General features: G+C 37.8%; 1 protein-coding gene across 1 annotated transcript in view; it reads left to right on the top strand.

Annotated features, from left to right (window-relative positions):
- Window positions 1-22,782, top strand: part of LCA5 (lebercilin LCA5) — a 63,973-nt gene that overhangs the window by 30,984 nt on the left and 10,207 nt on the right. The gene's annotated exons all lie outside the window — the stretch shown is intronic.

The raw sequence follows: 22,782 nt of genomic DNA, 5'->3' as shown, positions 1-22,782 counted from the left end.
TATGTCCTGCCAGTCCCTTCTGGCTTGCAGAATTTCTGCTGAAAGATCAGCTCTTATCCTTACGGGGATTCCCTTGTGTGTTATTTGTTGTTTTTCCCTTGCTGCTTTTGTTTTGTTTTTTTTTGCTGTACACGGGCCTCTCACTGTTTTGGCCTCTCCTGTTGCAGAGCACAGGCTCTGGATGCGCAGGCTCAGTGGCCATGTCTCACGGGCCCAGCCGCTCTGCCTCATGTGGGATCTTCCCAGACCGGGGCCTGAACCTGTGTCCCCTGCATAGGCAGGGGGGTGCCTTTCATTCACATGGCTGAGAATAAAAGGGAGGAAAAGTAGAAAGAAAGGAAGAGGATAAAATAAAATAAAGTACGATAAAATAAAATAAAGTTATTAAAATAAAGAATAATTATTAAGAAAAAAATTTTTTTAAAAAGTGAAAAAAAACAAAACGGATGGACAGAACCTTAAGACAAATGTTGAAAGCAAAGCTATACAGACAAAATCTCACACAGAAGCATACACATACACACTCACAAAAAGAGCAAAAGGGGAAAAAAATAATAAATCTTGCTCTCAAAGTCCACCTCCTCAATTTGGGATGATTCGTTGTCTTTTCAGGTATTCCACCGATGCAGGGTACATCAAGTTGATTGTGGAGATTTAATCTGCTGTTCCTGAGGCTGCTGGGAGAAATTTCCCTTTCCCTTCTTTGTTTGCACAGCTCCCGGGGAAGTTGTCCGTGGATCCTGGGACCCTGTCAGTGCAGGCTGCACAGGCCCCCAGGAGGGGAGGTGTGGATAGTGACCTGTGCTCGCTCACAGGCTTCTTGGTGGCTGCAGCAGCAGCCTTTGCGCCTCATGCCCGTCTCTGGGATGTGCGCTGTTAGCCGCGGCTTGCGCCCGTCTCTGGAGCTCCTTTAAGCAGCGCTCTTAATCCCCTCTGCTTTCGCACCAGGAAACAAAGAGGGAAGAAAAAGTCTCTTGCCTGTTTGACAGGTCCAGACTTTTCCCTGGATTCCCTCCCGGCTAGCCGTGGTGCGCTAACCCCTTCAGGCTGTGTTCACACTACCAGTCATCTCCCTGAGATGTCTGCCATACGACCAAAGCCCGAGCCTCAGCTCCCAGCCCCACCCACCCCAGCGGGTGAGCAGACAAGCCTTTCAGGCTGGTGAGTGCCGGTCGGCCCCGATCCTCTGTGCAGGAATCTCTCTGCTTTGCCCTCTGCACCCCTGTTGCTGCGCTCTCCTCCGCGGTTTCGAAGCTTCCGCAGTCTCCGCCTGCGAAGGGGCTTCTAGTGTGTGGAAACCTTTCCTCCTTCACAGCTTCCTCCCACTGGTGCAGGTCCCGTCCCTATTCATTTGTCTCTGTTTATTCTTTTTTCTTTTGCTTTCCCCAGGCACGTGGGGGAGTTTCTTGCCTTTTGGGAGGTCTGAAGTCTTCTGCTAGTGTTCAGTAGGTGTTCTGTAGGAGTTGTTCCACATGTAGATGTATTTCTGATGTATCTGTGGGGAGGAAGGTGATCTCCACGTCTTACTCTTCCACCATCTTCCCCCTCTCCCCTGCTTTGTTTTTATTATCGTTTGCTTGAGATATTTTTTTCCATTCCTTTACTCTCAGTCTATGTGTGTCTTTTAAGGCTAATGGCTTCTTGTAGGTGGCATATTGTTGAATCTTGTTTTTAATTTTTCAGCCATTCTGTGTCTTTTGATTGGAGAATTTAATTTGTTTATGTTTAAAGTAATTGTTAATAAGTTAGGACTTACTATTGCCATTTTGTTAACTGTTTCCTGGTTGTTTTGTAGATCCACTCTTCCTTGTTTCTTATCCTTCTGTCTTTGTGTGTGTGTGTGTTTTGATGTCTTGAGGTATCATTATGCTTTGACTTTATCATGTTCTCTGAGGCAATAACTGTAGAGTTTTCTTTTGTGGTTACCACTAGGCTTACATAAAATTTCTTAAAGTTATAACATTGTATTTTAAACTAGTAACAACTTGATTTGAGTAAAATTCCTGAACTTTACACTTTCACTTCTCTCTTACCTCCCATTTTAGGTTATTGATGTTACAGTTTACACGTTTTTTATAGTGTGTAACTAATAACAGATTATTGTAGTAATGATTATTTTTACTGAGTTTGTTTCCTTAACTTTAAACTAGAATTGTAAGTGAATTATGCACCACCATTACCATATTACAGAATCCAAATTTGACTATATATTTACCATTACCAGTGAGTTTTACTACCTTCTGTTTTTATGACATGACCATCTTTTTACTTCTTCTCAAAGAACTTCCGTAGTCATTTCTTGTAAGGCAAGTCTATTGGTGATGAATTTCCTCAGTTTTTTTAAAACTTAATTTTACTGAAGTATAATTGTTTCACAATGTTGTATTAATTTCTGCTGTACAGCAAAGTGATTCAGGTATACATATATTCCCTTAGCTTTCATTTGTTTGGGAAAGTGTTTTTCCCTCCTTCACTTCTGAAGGACAACTTTATAACCTATAACCAAGGTATAGTATCTTTGGTTGGGATTTTTTTTCTTTTAATATTTTGAGTATGTCATTCCATTCTCTTCCAGCCTGAATAGTTTCTGTTAAGAGATCTGCGAACAGTCTTGGTGGGGTTTCCCTTGTATGTAACGTCTCTCTTTTTTTGTTGTTGTTGAGTTTATAAAATTCTTTGTTTTTGACTTTTGACAATATAATTACAATGTGTCTCAGTCTAGCCTTATTAGCGTTCAGCCTATCTGGGGTCTTTGGGGCCTCTTAGATGTAGAGGTCTGTTTCTCGCCACAAGCTTGGGCAGTTTTCAGCCATTATTGCTTTAAATATACGTTCTGTCCCTTTCTCATTCTCTTCTCCTTCTGGAATTTCCATAATTTGAATATTGTTTCTTTTCATTTTGTCCCATAAGTCCCATAGGCTTTCTTCACTGTTTTCATTCCCTTTTCTTTTGACTCCTATGACTGGATAATTTCAAGTGTCCTAATTCCAGGTTGCTAATTTCTTCTTCTGTATGGTTGACTTTCCTTTTGAAGTTCTCTATTGAATTCTTCAGTTCAGTTATTGCATTGTTCAGCTCTAGAATTTCAGTTTGTTCATTTGTTTTTTATGGTTTCTGTTTCTTTGATAAACTTCTCGTCTTGTTCATGCATTGATTTCCTAGTATTTTTAGTTGTCTCTGTGTTCTTGTAGTTCACTAAACTTCTTTAAGAAGATTATTCTGAATTCTTAGTCTGACAGTTCATAGATCTCCATTTCCTTAGGGTCAGTTATTAGAGCTTTAATAGTTCCCTTCAGTGGTGTCATATTTACCTGATTTGTGTGTGTGTGTGTGTGTGATCCTTGATTCCTTGCATTGGTTATCTGTGCATTTGAGTAAGTGGTGCCTTCTTCCAGACTTTGCAGGTTTGCTTTGGCAGAGACAGTTCTTCACTCATCAGCTCAATTTGGGTTTCTGGATGTTTCTGCTGGTCACATCCTTGAGCAGGCAGGGCCTGATTTTAGGGTCTACTTTTGGCTGAGGCAACTACTTGAGTTCTGAGGTCAGGAGTGGTGGGGTGTGCCACTGGTGGAGAGCAGCTGGGTAGGACTGCTGGCTTGATTCCCTGACCAAGTGAGGCTGTAGGATGGCCTCGCTTTTGCCTGGATTCTCTGGAGAGGCTTACTAGACAGTACAGACTGGGAGATATACTCAGCGGTGGATGGGACCATGAATTAGCGTCCCTGCCCTGGTGGGGTAACAGGATGCCTGGGTGCCTCATTGTTTGGGGACCCAGATCAGGCAAGAGTGTGCACTGAATATCCTAATCAGGTGAGGCCATCAGCTTTGCTCTGCAGACAGGGAAAGCCACGGGCCGTGCTCTCTGTTCAAGTGCCACTGTCAGCAGGGATGTTGGCTGGGCTCTGCAGCCCCCCTGTGTGCTCTGGTGAGGTTCCCTGGTCAGGCGGGCTGAAGTCTGTCTTCAGCAATAAGTGGGGCTGTGAGTTAGTTTCCCAACCCGGGCTCATCAGGTAAGTATCTCCAAAGCCACTAATGCTCTTTGTCATCTTGACACAAGCCAACCTGTGCCCCAGTTTCACTGGCCGAACAGTGCTACTGACTTTGCTCTGGGGTCCACCAGTTCTGCCCACTCACCTGCTGGGTTGTGCAGCTTCTGGGTGTTCTTGTCAGCCCTTCCTCCAGATGGGGCTGGGGGCCACACACACTGGTGGGTGCGGCTGTGACCCAGACTTCTGCTTGGGTGGGACTGGGAGAGCCCACTTCAGGCAACTCCCTAGTTTTTTCTGAACAGGATTTCTGGTAGGGAGGCTGGGGGAGGAGCTAAGACTCAGCTCTTCTGCTGGGCGTGGGCAGACCAGGCTCCAGGGCTGGCGGATCTCCTCATTGGAAGACCCGAATTAGGCAGACTTGCGCCCCACCAAGCTCCCTCGTCAGACTGTGCCACCAAATGGGCTGCAGAAGAGCAAAGCTGCTGCTTGGGTTGACTCTTTGGGCTCTGCAGGCAGGAGCTCAGTCTGCCAAGATCCGAGTGCTGCTTGTTGGAAGCCCCTCCTCCGTTTCTCCATCACAATCAGATTCCCAGTGGTTGAGCCCACAGATGCTCCTGTGAGCCCCATGGGGTGAAACCAGAGTAGGGGTTCCCATGAAGTGACCCCCGGTGCTGGCGGTGCTGGATGTAACCGCTGTGTTTTCTTTTGCCACTGGAGGAGCTGTAGGCACGGTGCTGTGCTGGCCCAGGGAAAGGGCCATGCGGTCAGCGTGTAGCTGTTTCTCTCAGCCTTGAATTCAGTCTGTCTTGGTCTGTGTGGTGCAGGAGGTGCTTCAACCTCACTCCCGTGTTGTTCTGAGATTCTCTAAGTAATGTCTTATTCTTGCATAGTTGTTAGTTGTTTTTCTTGTAAAGCAGAGCCAAGTCAGGAACAACTTACGTCATCATCTTGGTTATGTCATTCTAAACTTCTCATTCTTTTTAAAGGTTTTGTATTATTCAGTTGTGTATATATATTATGTTGACCCTTTCCCTTATTAATATGTATATATATATATATATATTAGTTTCTTGTTTTGGGGGTAGTCTAATATACATGGCAGGGAACATAAGTCTTTGCATGCATATATAAGTATACTAATGCAAAATTTCTGCAAGTTAAAGTCTCTGGATCAGCAAGTCATTTAAAAATCATTTTTGCTACTTGTTAATATAAGGTCCTAAAGAATGTTGCTGGATAATTGTTTTTCTTGGAGTAATAAAGTAAATTATTCTATTTTTTGAAGGATCAAATTGGCCTTCCTTGTGATTAATATCACCTAAGATTTTAAAACATATGCATTTTTATGTAAGCATCTTTAATATGAAAATTGTTGAATTTTGTAACTTAGTTGTTAGAAAATATGGCCTTAGCATTCAAGGCCACATAACAATTATTTATCTTTTAATTATTCTGTTAATTAATACCTATCTCTTAAGCTGTTAAATCCTAATGAATCTTGGAATTTTATGGACATACATTATATAAACCAGGTTCCAAGTTTTGTTCTATACCGGGCTAGCTTTATGATGTGCTTTACCACTTAGATTATCTGAACCTCTGTTTTCAATCTGTAAAACCTTGCAGGTGGTGATGAACCATGTTACAGATAAAATTCATAAATAGTCTGGCTTAGTGCCTGGTATTTATCAGGCACCTAATATATGAATTGAAAAAGAAAAAATACACTGAGGGAAAAGTACGCTATTTAAAAAATAAGTACATTACAGTTAGTATCCTACAATTTGAAAGGACCGTAGAAATGGTTTAGTGCATTGGTTTTCAAATTGAGCTCAGTGGACTTTAAGCGTTCTATTTCTTTTTTTTTTTTTAAGTTTACAACTACTGATTTGGTCCATCGGTTTTTCAAATTTTAGCAGTTCTTCGTAGAAAACCAGACAAAGGGTGAACTTGAACTATTCTGTGTGGTGATTGGTGAGTTAGGCTGCAGAGAGGGCTTTAGAAAGTCACTTGCCCAGCAATCTGAGGCAGCCCATGAAACTCCTTCATGGGGCACTCTCTAGTCCAACTCAAGCATTTTACAGTTGAGGAGGTTATGACAGACAGATGTTATTTACCATGTTCTAGGTTACATAGAGTCGCACAGGTCATTAGGACCACATGTCTGGAACTAGAGCTGCAGTCTTTTGTCTCCCATTCTGTTGCTCTATTATTTTATTATCATTTTAGTAAAAGCCTTAGGATTTTATCATGTATCTAAATGCTGAATAATATGTTCCTCTTATAGTGCATTTGTGTTTTTTTCATAATTTTTAACGATAGCATGAATTAAGGTTAAAATTAACTTTGGCTGTTTTATCAGTATCCACATGCTGTTAAAGAAACAAATCATTTTTTCAGAATCTCTCATACTAATTTTCTATATGCAGTTTGTTGAGTAGGTAACACTTCGGAAATCTGTTTTATTTTTGGCGCTAACTGTGGTGAATACTGTGGAATAAAATCTAACAATGTTGGAAGACAAAAACTCAGAGTAAGCAAAGGCTTGCAAACATTTTAAAAGGAAACAGTAGAAGTTTCATTAGAGTAATTCTACCAAAACTCAACACTTGAAATGCTCAAAGGAAACATAACTTTTGGATTCTATGTTTTGCTTCTTTCTTTTCCTGCTCAAGGCAGATGAAGAAATAATAAGTGATGGGTAACTCATTTAAAAATCTCAGTCTCCAGATTTAGATGAATATACCTCAGAGGACTGAAGCACCCTGTGAATGTGATTTCAGAATCTTTGTCAGTATTCTTTGTGGAGTTAGGAAGAGTAAGAAAGGCAAGAAAAGTAACAAAAAACAAGTACCAGTGTTTTCAAAGATAGGTGGAAGTAGATGTTAGAAATTATCAATCAGTATACTTAATGCCAGCCTCTACCAAATGTTTGAGTATGTTTTGGAACATATTTCTCACTTAGAAGTATCCTCACTTTTTTCCTCATGAGGTTGGTAGATTGGTACAGTGAGGTATACTTTATTATATTCTACTATTTACATATAGTATATGTATACATCCATATTCTAAACTATATGCTCTATACTATACAATATATACTACAGATTATACTATACCACTTATATAGTATATAATATATACTACATACGTCTATATTCTGTAGGTATATACTATATCTACTGGATTCTAATAGGTATATCTTGATATATAATAAATAGAATATATCTTGATATACAGTAGATACAGTAAATCTTTCATATTTGTGATTTAGTGGAGAAATGTGGACTGGTTGAAAATAATGTTAGAAAGCATTACAGTTGGATCAGTAACTGAACCCAAAGAGTGCAAATAAACACACAGCTGTCAGCTTGGAGAGAACATTTCTAGGTGGGGTGCCATATTAGGCCCTGTCCCTTTCAGCATGTTTATCAGTGTATTTGAGTGGGCTCCTTAAGGACAAGAACAAGTCTTATTTGATTTTGTATTTGCAACATTTGATACACTATCTGGCTAGAATTAGTGTCTCTTAAAGGAATGAATGGATGGATAGATCAATAAAATAAAGTGGCATTCGTGGACAGGTTCACAAGTAGAAGGGACAGCTAATTTGATGGATGAGAAGACTGAGATTGAATTGATCTCCTTAGGTTCAAAATCTGGCAGAAAACAAGCAAGATAAAATTTAATCAAGTTAACTGTTGAGTCCTCAATTTTTTCCCATCCATTTTATGGATACCATATGGGGAGACCTGGCTTGAAAGTTATTCAGTTTTTTAAAAAGTCTAAGGTTTCAGTTGAGGAACCTATAATCATATAACTGTTTAAAAAGATAACTGAAAGAAAAAAGTTAATTGAGTATGGTGGTGCCCAGGCTCTCAAGGTAATAATAACTTATTTTACTGGCCAGATCACATCTGATAACAGGTACCCAATTTTAGGTAACAAACTGACCTGTAGAGAGCAAGCAGAAGAACCAAGGGGGGGAGGGGGTCAAAGAACTGGCATATAAGGAACAGTGGAAGAAGCATGAAATTATGGATAAGATTCAAATTAAGGGAAAATGTAACTTCAGTATTTAAAGAGCTGTTGTGTGAAAGAGGAGAAACAGATACGCTTTTGGATGTTCCTGAAGGCAACATGAACCTAATGGATATTTCTGGGAAGCAGATTTCCACTCATTTATAAACAAGAGCTTCCTAATAGTTGTAATTGTCCAATGATAATGAAATCAGTACCCTTTATATTATTGAGCTTTTCTGCCACCACAGGTATTTGTACAGAGGCTGCATGACCACCTACTAGGAATGTATAAACTGTTCCTATAGGGCAGGGGTTCCCCACCCCCTTAGAAACTGGGCTGCACAGCAGGAGGTGAATGGCAGGCGAGTGAGTGAAGCTCACGTTACCGCGTGAATCATCCCTATCCAGTACGTGGAAAAATTGTCTTCCACGAAACCGGTCCCTGGTACCAAAAAGGTTGGGGACCACAGCTATAGGTTCCTTGCTTATACAAGGGTCTAAGCCTTCAGAATTGAGTTACGGTAACACTGAGCAATGAATAAAACAACTGACATTTATAGACCTGTTTTAACAAATGGAGTGTTGTTATTTAAGTATATATTGCTCTATTAATTAATAAAAAATAAATGAAGGTAAGTTCAGTTATCCTTTGGGTTTGCTTGCAAAAATTAAATTATGTAAACCTTTATTTCTCTCTTTTAAACAGTTAGAATTCTGTGCTCTTTCCTTTTGGAAAAAAATAAGTTATTTAAGTTTTTTTTTGTATTATAAAAATGTTTGTTAAAGACATTTTTAGACTTACAGTGAAGTAGGGGAAAAACACCCATAGTCCTTCCAGCCAAAAATTTTTCTTCTTTTTCTATTCCATATCTTTAATTTCTTAAAGCACTTTTAATTTTTTTCTTATGAAATATTTTGAACGTATAAAAAAGAGAATAATATTTAAAACATTCATCTACCTACTTGATATTTTGTTAATTTTGCTTTAGGTCATATTTTAAAAAATAAGATGTTAAAGTTCCCCTGTACACTTTCTCCAAAACATCTCTCTTCTACTCTCCTTCCTCAGAAGTAACTATTCTGAAGTTGATATATCTTCTTCCTATTTGACTTTTTACAGTTAAATGTATTTTTAGAAATTGTCCTTTTATTTTATATAAGTAGCACATACACATTTTTTAAAACTTGAGAAAAATAAAAACATTCTTACACCCAGATATCATCAGTTTTAGCATTTTAGTGTATATCCTTTTTTTTTTTTAATTTATTTTTGGCTGCATTGGGTCTTCGTTGCTGCGCGTGGGCTTTCTCTAGTTGCGGTGAGCGGAGGCTACTCTTCGTTGTGGTGCATGGGCTTCTCACTGCGGTGGCTTCTCTTGTTGCGGAGCACGGGCTCTAGGCGCACGGGCTTCAGTAGTTGTGGCACACGGGCTCAGTAATTGTGGCTCGTGGGATCTAGAGCACAGGCTTAGTAGTTGTGGCGCACGGGCTTAGTTGCTCCGCGGCATGTGGGATCTTCCCGGACCAGGGCTCAAACTCGTGTCTCCTGCATTGGCAGGTGGATTCTTAACCACTGTGCCACGAGGGAAGCCCGTATATCCTTCTTGATCTTTTCTGTGTATGTGTATAATATGTATTATAGATGAAGAATTACTAGCTTTTCTATTACTAGCTTCCTAAGATTTTTGTTTTAAATCACAGATAGTGGAGAATTTTGTCAAATGTTCAAATGCCTTTTTTTGCGTCTATTAAAGTGATCGAGTATTTTTTTCTCATTTAATTAACATGGAAAATTACATTTATATATTTTTACTGTTACGTTACTCTTACGCTTTGCTTTTATGGGAGAAGTGCTTCTTGTGATGTAATTTTTGTACATTGCTGAATTCCTTTTGCTAATAATATTTGGGATTTTTGCAGCAATATGCATATGTAAGAATGGTCTATGATGTATTTTTTTTCAAGCTGTCCTAATCCAGTTTTGGCATCAAGGTTATATACGTTCTCACAGGGAATGACTTGGAGAGCTTTTTCTTCTTTCTGTTCTCTTTCACAGATTATAAAGATAGGAAATATCTCTGTCTTAAAATTTGTAGATTATCACTTCTGAAACCTGGATCTAGTTTGTTTTTTTTTAATTTTTCTACTTATTCACTTCATTTGTAGATTGACTCAGATCTTATATTTTTAGTTTTAATAATTTATATTTTTCTGGGAAATTATTCATTTTATCTCAGATTTTGTATTTGTTGGCATTAGGTTTTTCATAGCATTTATGATGTTTAAATTTCTGTCACTTCTATAGTTACATACCCCACTCTTATTCCTAATGTAGTTAATATGTACCTCTTCTTTTTCTTGATAAAGCTTGCCAAAAAACGTAGCATGTTTGGAAGCTGTGTTATTTATAGGTTCAGAATTGAAACTAAAACATATTCAGGGTTGTTTTGCCTTTCTGGTGATTTTTTTTTTCAATGTTGAATAAAAATTCCTCTCTCTCCCTAATAATGCTTTTTGTCTTAAAGCCTATTTAATCTACACTACTTTTTTTTTTTTTTTGCCTAATATATTTTTTCTTTTTCTTTCATCTTTTTTTTTTTTTTTTTTGCGGTATGCGGGCCTCTCACTGTTGTGTCCTCTCCCGTTGCGGAGCACAGGCTCTGGACACGCAGGCTCAGCGGCCATGGCTCATGGGCCCAGCCGCTCCACGGCATGTGGGATCTTCCCGGACCGGGGCACGAACCCGTGTCTCCTGCATCGGCAGGCGGACTCTCAACCACTGCGCCACCAGGGAAGCCCTCTGATGTTTTATTGTTATTAGACTGAGGTTTTTGTATTCTTGGCTAGAATACTGAATAGGTGATGTAATTTCCTTCTTAAGATATCACAGCTGGAGGTACATGATCTTCACCTATCCTTTATTGTTGATGTTAATTTTGATCACTTTACCGATGTTTCTTGATTTGTACACCATATATACAATTACTATTTTTCCCCTTCAGTGAAACCAATAAGCAGTCTGTGGTGAGCCACTTGGAATTTATATATCTTATTTCCCATCAAAGTTTAACATCCATTGATGATTCTTTCCTGATCCAGTCTTAATTGTAATGGTTTTTCCAGCTCTATCTCTCTTTTTATATCGTCTTTTTATATTTTTCTTTCTGGAAAATTCTTAGTCTTTTTGTTTTGTTTTTCAATATTGTTTTTTCCCCTATTGTGTCATTATCTTTTAAATTCCTATTACACTATATAAAAAGTTTATAAAGAATATGGATGGCCAATAAACATAAAAATTAACTTAAGTATTAATCCAAGAAATACAAATTAAAATATTAATATCCTTTTTTGCTAGTCCTATAGATTTAAAAATTTCAATATCCAGTTATTTCAAGAATATAGTAAAATAAAGGCTAATAGACTTTTGAAGAGAATGTAAATTGTTGCAATCTCTCCAGCAGTCATTTTGGTAGTGCTTTTGAAAAGCGTTAAAATCGTATAAATGTCTATCAACCCAGAAACTTAATTTCTTAGCATTTACCCTGAGGAAATAATAAAAAATAAGCTTAAATTTATGTGTAATAGGATGTTCACCATAGGAAAAACTGGAAGTACTCAAATGTTGAGCAGAATATGATTAAATTTTGATAATCTATAATATAGAATGCTATCTCCTTAAAAAGTTTTGTGATATTAGTGTTTTTATTGACATAGAAAGGCATTTATGATATTTACTGAGAAAAATGTATAAAAGTCTCAAATTATACACACCAAAATGGTGGCAGTGATTATCACAGAGTGATAGACTGTCACTTTTAAAAATTTTCTATTCTTTGTGATTTTTTAATATTTTAAAGTAAACACTTATTACATTTGTAGTAAAATTTTATAATTATATCAATAAAAGGCATTTTTTCATCCAGATGTTAGAAATGGTATCTTGACAACTTAAGTTATTTAAAAGAAAATTTTTTAATTGAATAAATTTGACATGTAACATTGTATAATAAATTTAAATAAATTTAAGGTGTATAGTGTGTTACTTTGATACACTTAAATACTGTAATATGATGACTCACTGTAGTGATGTTTATCAGTGTTACATAATTATAGTGCAGTATTATTGTCTACATTCATTATATGATGTATTAGATCTCTATGGCTTATTTACTCCTCATTACGAGTTTGTACCCTTAAACACCATCAGTTATCCCCTCAGCCCTCATCCCCGGTAACCACCATTTTACACTCTGTTTTTATAGGTTTGACTGTTTTAGATTCCACACAAAAGTGATATTGTGCAGTACTTGCCTTTCTCTGTCTCAGTTATCTTGCTTACTATATTGTGTTCAAGGTCCATCCATGTTGTCACAAATGGCAGGATATCCTCCTTTTTCATGGCTAAAAAAATTTGGTTATGTGTATATATGTTCACATCTTTTTATCCATTCATCGACTGATGGACATTTGGGTTGTTTCCACATCTTGGTTATTGTGAATAATGCAGTGATAAACATTGGAGTGCATGTATTTCATGAAAATCCTGTTTTTATTTCCTTTGGGTATATACCCAGAAGTGGAATTGCTGGGTTGTATGGTAGGTCTATTTTTAAATTCTTGAGGATCCTCCCTATCATTTTCCATAGTGGTTGGACCAGTTTACATTCCCACCCACAGTGTATAAGGGTTCTCTTTTCATCACATCCTTGCCAGCACCTGTTGTCTCTTGCCTTCTTGAGAGCCATGCTAACAGGTGTGAGGTGATATCTCACTGTGGTTTTGATTTGTATTTCCCTTATTGATCATCTTTCCATGTGCCTGTTGGCCATTTTGATGCCTTCTTTAGAAAAATGTCTATTTAGTTCTTCTGCCCATTTTAAAAATTGGATTGTTTGTATTTTTGTTAGGGAGTTGACTGAGTTTTTTATATATTTTGGACATTGACCTCTTATCCTATATATGGTTTGCCAGAATTTTCTCTCATCCTGTATGTTGTCTATTCAATTTTTAAATTGTTCCTTTTGCTCTTCAGAAGCTTTTGAATTTAATGTAGTTCCATTTGTTGATTTCTTGCTTTTGTTGTTTGCGCTTTTGAGGTCATTTGCAAAAAATCACTGCCAAGATTAATAACAATGAGCTTCTCTGCATTTTCTTCTAGGAGTTTTATGGTATCAGGTCTTATATTTAAGTCTTTAGTCCGTTTCAGTTTAATTTTTGTGAGCAGTGTAAGATAAAGGTCCAGCTTCATTGTTCTGCATGTCTTTTTTCCAGTTTTCCCAGTACCATTTGTTCAAAACAGTATCCTTTCCGCATTGTGTGTTCTTGGCTGTCTTGTCAAATATTAGTTGACCGTATGTGCTGGGACTTAATTCTGGGCTCTCTATTCCATTCCATTGATCTTGGCATCTGTTTTTGTGCCAGTACCATACCGTTCTTATTACTTTGGCTTTGTAGTATAGTTTGAAATCAGGAAGTGTGATATATCTGGCTTTGTCCTTTTTTCTCAGCATTGCTTTGCCTTTTTGGATTCTTTTGTGGTTGTACATAAATTTTAGGATTGTTTCTTCTGCTTCTGTGAAGAATGTCTTTGGTGTTTTGATGGGGATTGCATTGAATTTTTAGATGGCTTTGGGTAGTATAGCCATTTTAACAATATTCTTCTAATCTATGAATATGTTATGTCTTTGCATTTGTTTGTGTGTTCTTTGGTTTCTTTCAGCAAAATCTTGTAGTTTTCATTGTACAGATCTTTCACATCCTTTGTTAAATTTTTTCCTAAGTATTTTATTGTTTTTGATGCTATTATGAATGGAATAGTTTTATTTCTTTTTCAGTTGCTTCATTTTAAGTGTAAAGGAACACAATTGACTTCTGTATATTGATTTTATATCCTACCATTTTACTGAAATCATTAATTAGATCCAGCAGTTTTTTGATTGACTCTTTGGGGTCTTCTATCTAAATGATTATATTATCAAGAGATAGTGACAGGTTTATTTCTTCTTTTTTGATTTGGAAGCCTTTTATTTCTTTGTCTTGCCTAATTGCTCTAGCTAGGACTTCCGGTAGTATATTGAATAGTAGGGGTGAGAGTGTACATCCTTGTCTCTTGATCCTGATTTAAAGGAAATGCTTTCAGTTTTTCTCCACTGAGTATATTGTTAGCTGTGGGTTTGTTGTATATGTCCTTTATTATGTTGAGATGCATTCATTCTCTCTATGCCCAATCTGTTAAGGGTTTTAATCATAAAAGGATATTGTAGTCAAATACTTCATCTGCATCTTTTGAGATGATCACATGAATTTTAGTTTTCATTTTATTGATGTGATGTATTTGCATCTTTGCATCCCAGGGATAAATCTCACTAAGCCATGGTGTATAATCCTTTTAATGTGTTCTTGAATTCAGTTTGCTAATATTTCATTGAGAATTTTTGCATCTATATTCATGAGGGATATTGGTCTATAGTTTTCTCTTTTTTTATATGGTATCCTTATCTAATTTTGGTATCAAGGTATTTCTGGCTTCTTAGAATTTCCGAGTTCAGAAGTGTTCCGTTCTCCTTGATATTTTGGAACAGTTTGAGGAGGATTGGTGTTAATTCTTTAAATGTTTGGTAGAATTCTCCAGTGAAATCATGTGGTCATGGAGTTTTCCGTGTTGGGAGGTTTTTGGGTTTTTTTGTTTTTTGTTTTTTGCGGTACATGGACCTCTCACTGCCGTGGCCTCCCCTGCTGCGGAGCACAGGCTCCGGATGCGCAGGCCCAGTGGCCATGGCCCATGGGCCCAGCCGCTCCACAGCATGTGCGATCCTCCCGGACTGGGGCACGAACCCGTGTCCCCTGCATCGGCAGGCGGACTCTCAACCACTGCGCCACCAGGGAAGCCCTGGTTTGTTTTAATTAAAACTAAAGTATGGTTGATTTACAATATTATATTAGTTTCAGGTGTACAGCATAGTAATTCAGTATTTCTACAGTTTACATTCCATTAAAAGTTGTTATAAGATAATGGCTATAATTCTCTATGCTATATAATATGTCCTTGTTGGTTGTCTATTTTACCCATGGTAGGTTATATCTCTTAATCCTGTACCCCTAATTTGCCCCCTCCCCTTCCATTTCCCCTTTGGTACCCACTAATTTGCTTTCTAGATCTGTGAGTTTGTTTCTGTTTTGCATATACATTCATTTGTATTGTTTTTTAGATTCCACATATAAGTGGTATCATACAGTATTTGTCTTTCTCTCTCTGACTTCTTTCACTGAGCATAATATCCTCTAGGTCCATTCACATGGCTGCAATTGGAAGAATTTCATTCTTTTTTATGACAGTAATATTCCATTATGTGTGTGCATGTATACACACACACATTCATACATACATACATATATACATACCACTTCTTCTTTAACCATTCATCTGTTGATGGGCACTTGGGTTCTTTCCATGTCTTGACTATTGTAAAAAGTGTTGCTATGAACATTGGGTGCATGTATCTTTTTAAATTAGTGTTTTTGTTTATGGACATATACCCAGGAGTGGAATTGCTGGATCATGTGGTAGTTCTGTTTTTAGTTTTTTGAGGAAACTCCATACTGGTTTCCATAGTGGCTGCCCCAAGTTACATTCCCACCAAGGGTTCTCTTTTCTCCACATCCTTGCCAACATTTATTATTTGTATTCTTTTTGATGATAGCTATTCTGAGAAGTGTGAGGCAATATCTTATTTTGGTTTTGATTTGCATTTCTCCAGTAATTAGTGATGTTGAGCATCTCTTTATGTGCCTGTTGGCCATCTGTATGTCTTCTTTAGGAAAATGTCTGTTCAGGTATTCTGCCAATTTTTTGATCAGATTGTTTGTTTGCTTTTGGTTGTTTCCTTTCTGTTGAAATGAAAAGACGACCTATGAAATGGGTTCTAAGTTTTAAACTTTTAAGTTTAATTACATCTCATTTGTTTACTCTTGCTTTTATTTCTTTTACCATAGGAGACAGATCCAAAAAAATATTGCTAGGATTTATGTCAAAGAGGCTTCCACCTATGTTCTCTTCTAGGAGTTTTGTGGTTTCAGGTCTTACATTTAGATCTTTAATCTGTTTGAGTTTATTTTTGTATATGTTGTAAGGAAATGTTTTAATCTCATTATTTTAAATGTAGCTTTCCAGTTTTCCCAGCACAGCTTATTGAAGAGACCGTCTTTTCTCCATTGTATATTCTTGCCTCCTTTGTCATAGATTAATTGACCATAGGTGCATGGGTTTAGTTCTGGGCTCTCTATTCTGTTCCATTGATTTATGTGTCTGTTTCTGTGCCAGTACCATGCTGTTTTGATTACTGTAGCTTTGTAATATAATCTGAAATCTCATCAGGTAATACCTCCAGCTTTGTTCTTTTTTCTCAAGATTACTTTGGCAATTTGGGGTCTTTTGTGGTTCCATATGAATTTTAGGATTACTTGTTCTAGTTCTGTGAAAAATGTCATGGATTGTATTAAATCTGTAGATTGCTTTGGGTAGTATGGTCATTTAACAATATTAATTACTCCAGTCCAAGAGTATGGGATATCTTTCCATTTCTTTTTTTATCTTCAATTCGTGTTTTATAGTTTTCAGAGTGTAGGTCTTTCACCTTTTTGGTTAAGTTCATTACTAAGTATTTTATTATTTTTGATGCAATTTTAAGCAGGATTTTTTTTTACTTTCTCTTTTTGATAGTTTAATGTTAGTGTATAGAAACGCAATGTATTTTTGTATACGTATCTTGTATCCTACAACGTTGCTGAATTCATTAATTCTAATAGTTCTGGGGTGGAGACTTCAGGGTTTTCTATGTAATGTATCATGTCATCTGCAAATAGTGGCAGTTTTACTTCTCTTCCAATCTGGATGCCTTTTATTTATTTTTCTTGTCTGATGGCTGTGGCTAGAACTTCCAATACTGTGTTAAATAGAAGTGGTATGAGTGGGCATCCTTGTCTTGTTCCTAAATTTAGTGGAAAGGCTTTCAGCTTTTCACTATTGAGTATGCTGGCTCTGGGTTTGTCATAAATGGCCATTATTATGTTGAGAGTTTTTATCACGAATGCATGTTGAATTTTATCTAATGCTTTTCGTGTGTGTCTTTTGAGATGATTATATGATTTTTATCTTTCCTTTGTTAATGTGATGTTCACATTGATTTCGAATATTGAACCATCCTTGTGACCCTGGAATAAATCCAGCTTGATCATGTTGTGTAGTCCTTTTTACATATTGCTGGATTCAGTTTGCGAGTACTTTGCCTGAGGATTTTTGCATCTATATTCATCAAAGATATTGATCTGTAACTTTCTTTTATTGTAGTGTCTTCTTTTGGTTTTGGCATCAGGGTAATGGTGGCCTTGTGGAATAAATATGGCAGTGTTATCTCCTCTTCAGTTTTTTGGAATGGTTTGAGAAGGATAGGTATAAGTTCTTTAAATGCTTGGTAGAATTTCCCTGTAAAGCCATCTGGTCCTGGACTTTTGTTTGCTGGTTTTTTTTTTTTATTACAAAAAAACTGCTTGACTCAGTCTTAGCAGGCTTTATGTTTCTAGAAGTTTGTCCATTTCCTCTAGATTGTCCAGTTTGTTTGCATATAACTGTTCAGTGTTCTCTTAGGATTTTTTGTATCTCTGTGGTATTGGTTGTTATTTATCATCTTTCATTTCTGTTCATTTGGGTCCTCTCCCTTTTCTTCTTGGTGAGCCTAGCTAAACATTTATCAATTTTGTTTACCTTTATAAAAAAGCAGCTCCTGGTTTCATTGATCTTTTTCTACATTTTTTAAATCTTTATTTCCTCTGATTTTATTATTTCCTTCTCCTGCTGACTTTGCTCTTTTTCTAATTCTTTAAGGTGGTAGGTTAGGTTGTTTGAGATTTTTCTTGCTCTTGAGGAAGTCCTGTATTGCTATGAACTTCCATCTTAGAATTGCTTTTGCTGCATCTCATAGATTTTGGAAAGTTGTGTTTTCATTTTCATTTGTCTTGAGGTATTTTCTTATTTCCTCTTTGATTTTGTCAGTGACCATTGTTTTTTTAGTAATATGTTGTTTAATCTCCACGTTTGTTCTTTATCCACTTTTCTTTCTGTAGTTGATTTTCTAGTTTTATATTGCTGTGGTTGGAAAAGATGCTTGAAATAATTTCTGTTCTCTTAAATTTGTTGAGGCTTGTTTTGTGACTTTGTATGTGATCTGTACTGGAGAACGTTCCATGTGTGCTTGATATGAATGTGCATTCTTTTTTTTGCATGTAGTCTCATGTAGATATCAATTAAGTCTAACTGGTCTGTTGTGTCATTTGAGGCCTCTGTGCCTTATTGATTTTCTGTCTTGATGATCTGTCCATTGATGTCAGTGGAGTGTTAACATCTCATACTATTGTTGTATTGTTGTCAACTTCTCTCTTTATGTCTGTATTTGCGTTATATGTTTAGGTGCTCTTGTATTGGGTGTATTTATGTTAACAAGTGCAATAGCCTCTTGTATTGATCCCTTTATCATTGCATAAGGCCTTCTTTGTCTGTCATTGTAGTCTTTATTTTAAAGTCTGATATGATTTTGTCTGATATGAGTATTGCTACCCACACTTTGTCATTTTTGTTTGCATGAAACATCTTTTTCCATCCTCTCACACTCTGTGTGTCTTCACCCCTGAAGTGAGTCTCTTGTAGGTAGCATATTCAAGAGTCTTGTGTTGTTTTTTTTTTTTAAATCCAGTCAGCCACCTTATGTCTTTTGATCAGAGCATTTAGTCCATTGACATTTAAAGTCATTATTAATAGGTAATACTTATTGCCACTTTATTTCTTGTTTTCCAGTTGTGGTTACCATGGCGTTCATATATGTTGACTCATAATTATATCTACTTGTTTTAAACTGGTAATCATTTAAATTCAAACACATTCTAAAAGATCTACATGTTTTACCTTCGTAACCCACATTTTGTGTATTTGATATCATATTCTTGATTATCCCTTAACTATTTATTTTTAGTTATAGTTGCTTTTATAGTTTTTTTGTCTTAATCTACATACTGCCTTATTTAAGTGATCTTCAATCCTTACTGTGTATTTGACTTTCCTACTGGGATTTTCCCTTTCCTACAGATTCTTACCTCTTTTCCATTTAGAGAAGACCCTTCAACATTTCTTTTAGGGTAGGTTTAGTATGCTGAATTCTTTTAGTTTTTGCTTGTCTCAGAAGTTCTTTCTCTCTCCTATTCTAAATGCTAATCTTGCTGGGCAGAGTATCATAGGTTGCAGGTTTCTCCCTTTCAGGATTTGGAATATATCATGCCTATCCCTTTTGGCCTGCAAAGTTTCTGCAGAGAAATCAGCTGATAGCCTTATGGGGATTCCTTTATATATGACACTTTGTTTTTCTCTTGCTGCCTTTAGGATTCTCTTTAACTTTTGCCATTTTAATTGTATGTCTTGGTGTGGGTCTGTTTGGGTTCATCTTGTTTGGAACCCTCTCTGCTTCCTGTATCTGGATATCTGTTTCCTCCTTCAGGTTTGGGAAGTTTTCAGCCATAATTTCTTCAAATCCATTTTTGATCCCCTTCTCTCTCTCTCCTTCTGGAACCCCTATAATGCAAATGTTGGAACACTTAATGTTATTGGAGAGATCTCTTAGATTGCTTTCACTTTATAAAATGTGTTTTTCTCTCTGCTGTTCTGATTTGGTGATTTCCATGATTATATCTTCCAGGTCAATTATGCAATTATCCGTATTACTTAACCTGCTATTCATTCCTTTCAGTGTGTTTTTTTTCAGCTGTTGAGTTCTTCATTTCCGATTGGTGGGGTTTTTTTTATGTTTCTAATTCCTTGTTAAAATGTTCAGTGTTTAGATCAATTGTTTTACCTAATTCAGTTAAGCTTTTTATTACCAATTGTTTTGAATTACTTATCTGTTGTTTATTTCCATTTCATTATTTTTTCAGGGTTTTTTTCTTGCTCTTTGAATTGAGAATAGTTCCTCTGCCTTTTAATCTTACTTTTCTTTTTTTTTTCTTGCGGTATGCAGGCCTCTCACTGTTGTGGCCTCTCCTGTTGCGGAGCACAGGCTCCGGACATGCAGGCTCAGCGGCCATGGCTCACGGACCCAGCCGCTCCGCGGCATGTGGGATCTTCCTGGACTGGGGCACAAACCCATGTCCCCTGCATCGGCAGGCGGACTCTCAACCACTGCGCCACCAGGGAAGCCCTAATTTTACTTTTCTCTGCTTCTATGAACTAAGGTGAAGCAGTGACCTTCTGTGGACTTGAAGGGGTGTTCTTATTTGGGAGTGTCCCTATGCAGACTGCACATGCCCAGTGCCTTTGGTGGGAGGGCTGGATTTGATGTGGATGCCAGTCACATCTTTCCTGATGTTGTGCTGGCAGCTCTTACCTTGGTAGTGGGATGTGACTGGGGATGGAGGGGCTAGAGCTGGCTCCTGGTGTGAGACGGGACTTTCTCTCTGTTCAGTGGCTGTCACCTTTCTGTCAGGGGTGGGGTCTGATCCCAAGTTGCTGAAGCAGAAGCCCTTTGTGTCAGGCTCAAGCTGCCTCTGTTCCCTTTACATGTGTGTTTTTCTCTCTCCCAGCACCAAGACCTTTGCCCCAGAGTAGGGAGTGCTGAAGCAAGTGGGGCCTTTCACATACAAAGGTTCAACGCACTGCTTGTGTAGGTATCTGTGGCTCCTTCAGATGCAACCCACGGTAGAGTCTTTTTCCTGGTCGTGGCTGTCCCACATCCAGTGCCGCACTGTGGCACAGACTGAGTAGAGCCAAAGCATTCACTGGTGCACGGTGAGGTGGCTGTGGGAAACCCAGTAACCACGCAGACCTCTCCTCAGAAGCAAGACCCCTTTTCCCCTCACAGCTGGTTGCTGTTCCCAGCCTCCACTGTGCTCTACAGGGGAGGGGAGCCTGAATGGTTTCTCTGCGTTTATGGGGTAGGGAGGCATTGAGGTATGGTACAGTGGGGCCCAGAGTGGCACGGTTGTGGGAAATCTGGCAGCTGCTAGAGCAGACCTCTCTTCACCCTGCTTCAGAGGCAGGCCAGTGCTCACACCTTGTGAATAGAGTCCAGGCTTCTCCAGCCTTTCTATCTGTCCAAGCAGTCCAGGAGGCTTGTCTCCTCCACATAGGACTCCAGGACCGGGACACCCAGTCTGTGGCTTGACCCACTCACTCCTGGATACCCAGGGTGGGTATCCACCTTTGCAATTTCTTATTTCCTCTGAGTTCCCTCCCAGGAGCACAGGTCCCTACCTGATCGCTTTTCTTCCATTCCTGTGTGATTACCTCTTCCTTACAGCCTTGGTTGTTCAGTCCTTTTTCCAGTTTCCAGTTAGTTTTCAGTGAGAATTGTTCCACCTGTAGGTGTATTTTTGATGTGTTCATGGGGGGAGGTGAGCACCACGTCCCTTTACCTCCACCATCTTGATCTTTTCTCTTCCGTGTTGGGAGTTTTTTGATTACTGATTCAATCTCATTACTCATTAGTCTGTTCAGATTTTCTGTTTCTTTCTGATTCAGTCTTGGTAGGTTGTGTGTTTCTAAAAATGTATCCATTTCTTCTAGGTTACATAGCTTTTTGGCATATAATCTTTCATACTAGTTGCTTATGATCCAGTGCATTTCTGTAGTTCAGCTGTAATGTCTCCTCTTCCACTTCTAATTCTCTCTTTTTTCCTTAGTCCAAGTAAAGGTTTGTCAATTTTATCTTTTCAAAGAACCAGCTCTTAGTTTCGTTGGTCCTTTCTATTGCTTTCCTGGTCTCTATTTCATTTATTTCCACTCTGATCTTTATTATTTCCTTCCTTCTGCTAACTTTGGGCTTAACTTGTTCGAGTTCTTGAAGTATAAAGTTAGGTTGTTTATTTGAGATCTTTCTAATTTCTTAATATATGCATTAATGCTCTAAACTTCCAGCTTTTACTGCATCCCACAAGATTTGGTATGTTGCATTTCCATTTTCATTTGTTTTGAGATAATTTTTAAATTTCCCTTTTGATTTCTGTTTTGACCTAATGGTTGTTTAGAAGTGTGTTGTTTAATTTCCACATATTTATAAATCTTTTCACTTTCTTCTTCTTGTTGATTTCTATTTTCATACCACTGTGGTCAGAAAAGATAGTTGGTATGATTTTATTCTTCTTAAATTTGCTAAGATTTGTTTTGTGGTCAGTATGATCAATCTTGGAGACTGTTCCATGTGCACTTGCGAAGAATGTGTATTCTGCTGCTGTTGGATGTAGTGTTCTGTATAGGTCTGTTAGTCCATTTGTTTTAAAGTGTGGTTCCAACATTTCCTTGCTGATTTTCTATCTGGACAGTGTTTCCATTGCTAATAGTGTGGTATTGAAGTTCCCTACTATTATTGTATTATTGTCGATTTCTCTCTTACGATCTATCAGTATTTGCTTAATATGTTTCAGTGCTTGGGTGTTGGGAGTGTATGTGTTTTTTAAAAAATATTTATTTATTATTTTTGCTGTGCTGGGTCTTAGTTGCAGCATGTGCAGTCTTTTACTTGTGGCATAAGGACTTCTTAGTTGTGGCATGCAAACTCTTGGTTGTGACATGTGGACTTCTTAGTTGTGACATGCAGACTCTTAGTTGTGGCATGCATGTGGGGATCAAACCAGGGCCCCCTGCATTGGGAGCGCAGAGTCTTACCCACTGGACCACCAGGGAAGTCCCAGGAGTGTATGTGTTATGATTGTTGTCTTCTTTATGTGTTGACCACTT

This window comes from Neophocaena asiaeorientalis, unplaced genomic scaffold (genome assembly GCF_003031525.2).
Source record: "Neophocaena asiaeorientalis asiaeorientalis breed wild unplaced genomic scaffold, Neophocaena_asiaeorientalis_V1.1 scaffold253, whole genome shotgun sequence".
Lineage (NCBI taxonomy): Eukaryota > Metazoa > Chordata > Mammalia > Artiodactyla > Phocoenidae > Neophocaena > Neophocaena asiaeorientalis.
The sequence above is the reverse complement of the archived record's forward strand: the minus strand, read 5'-3'. Positions and strand labels throughout refer to the sequence as shown.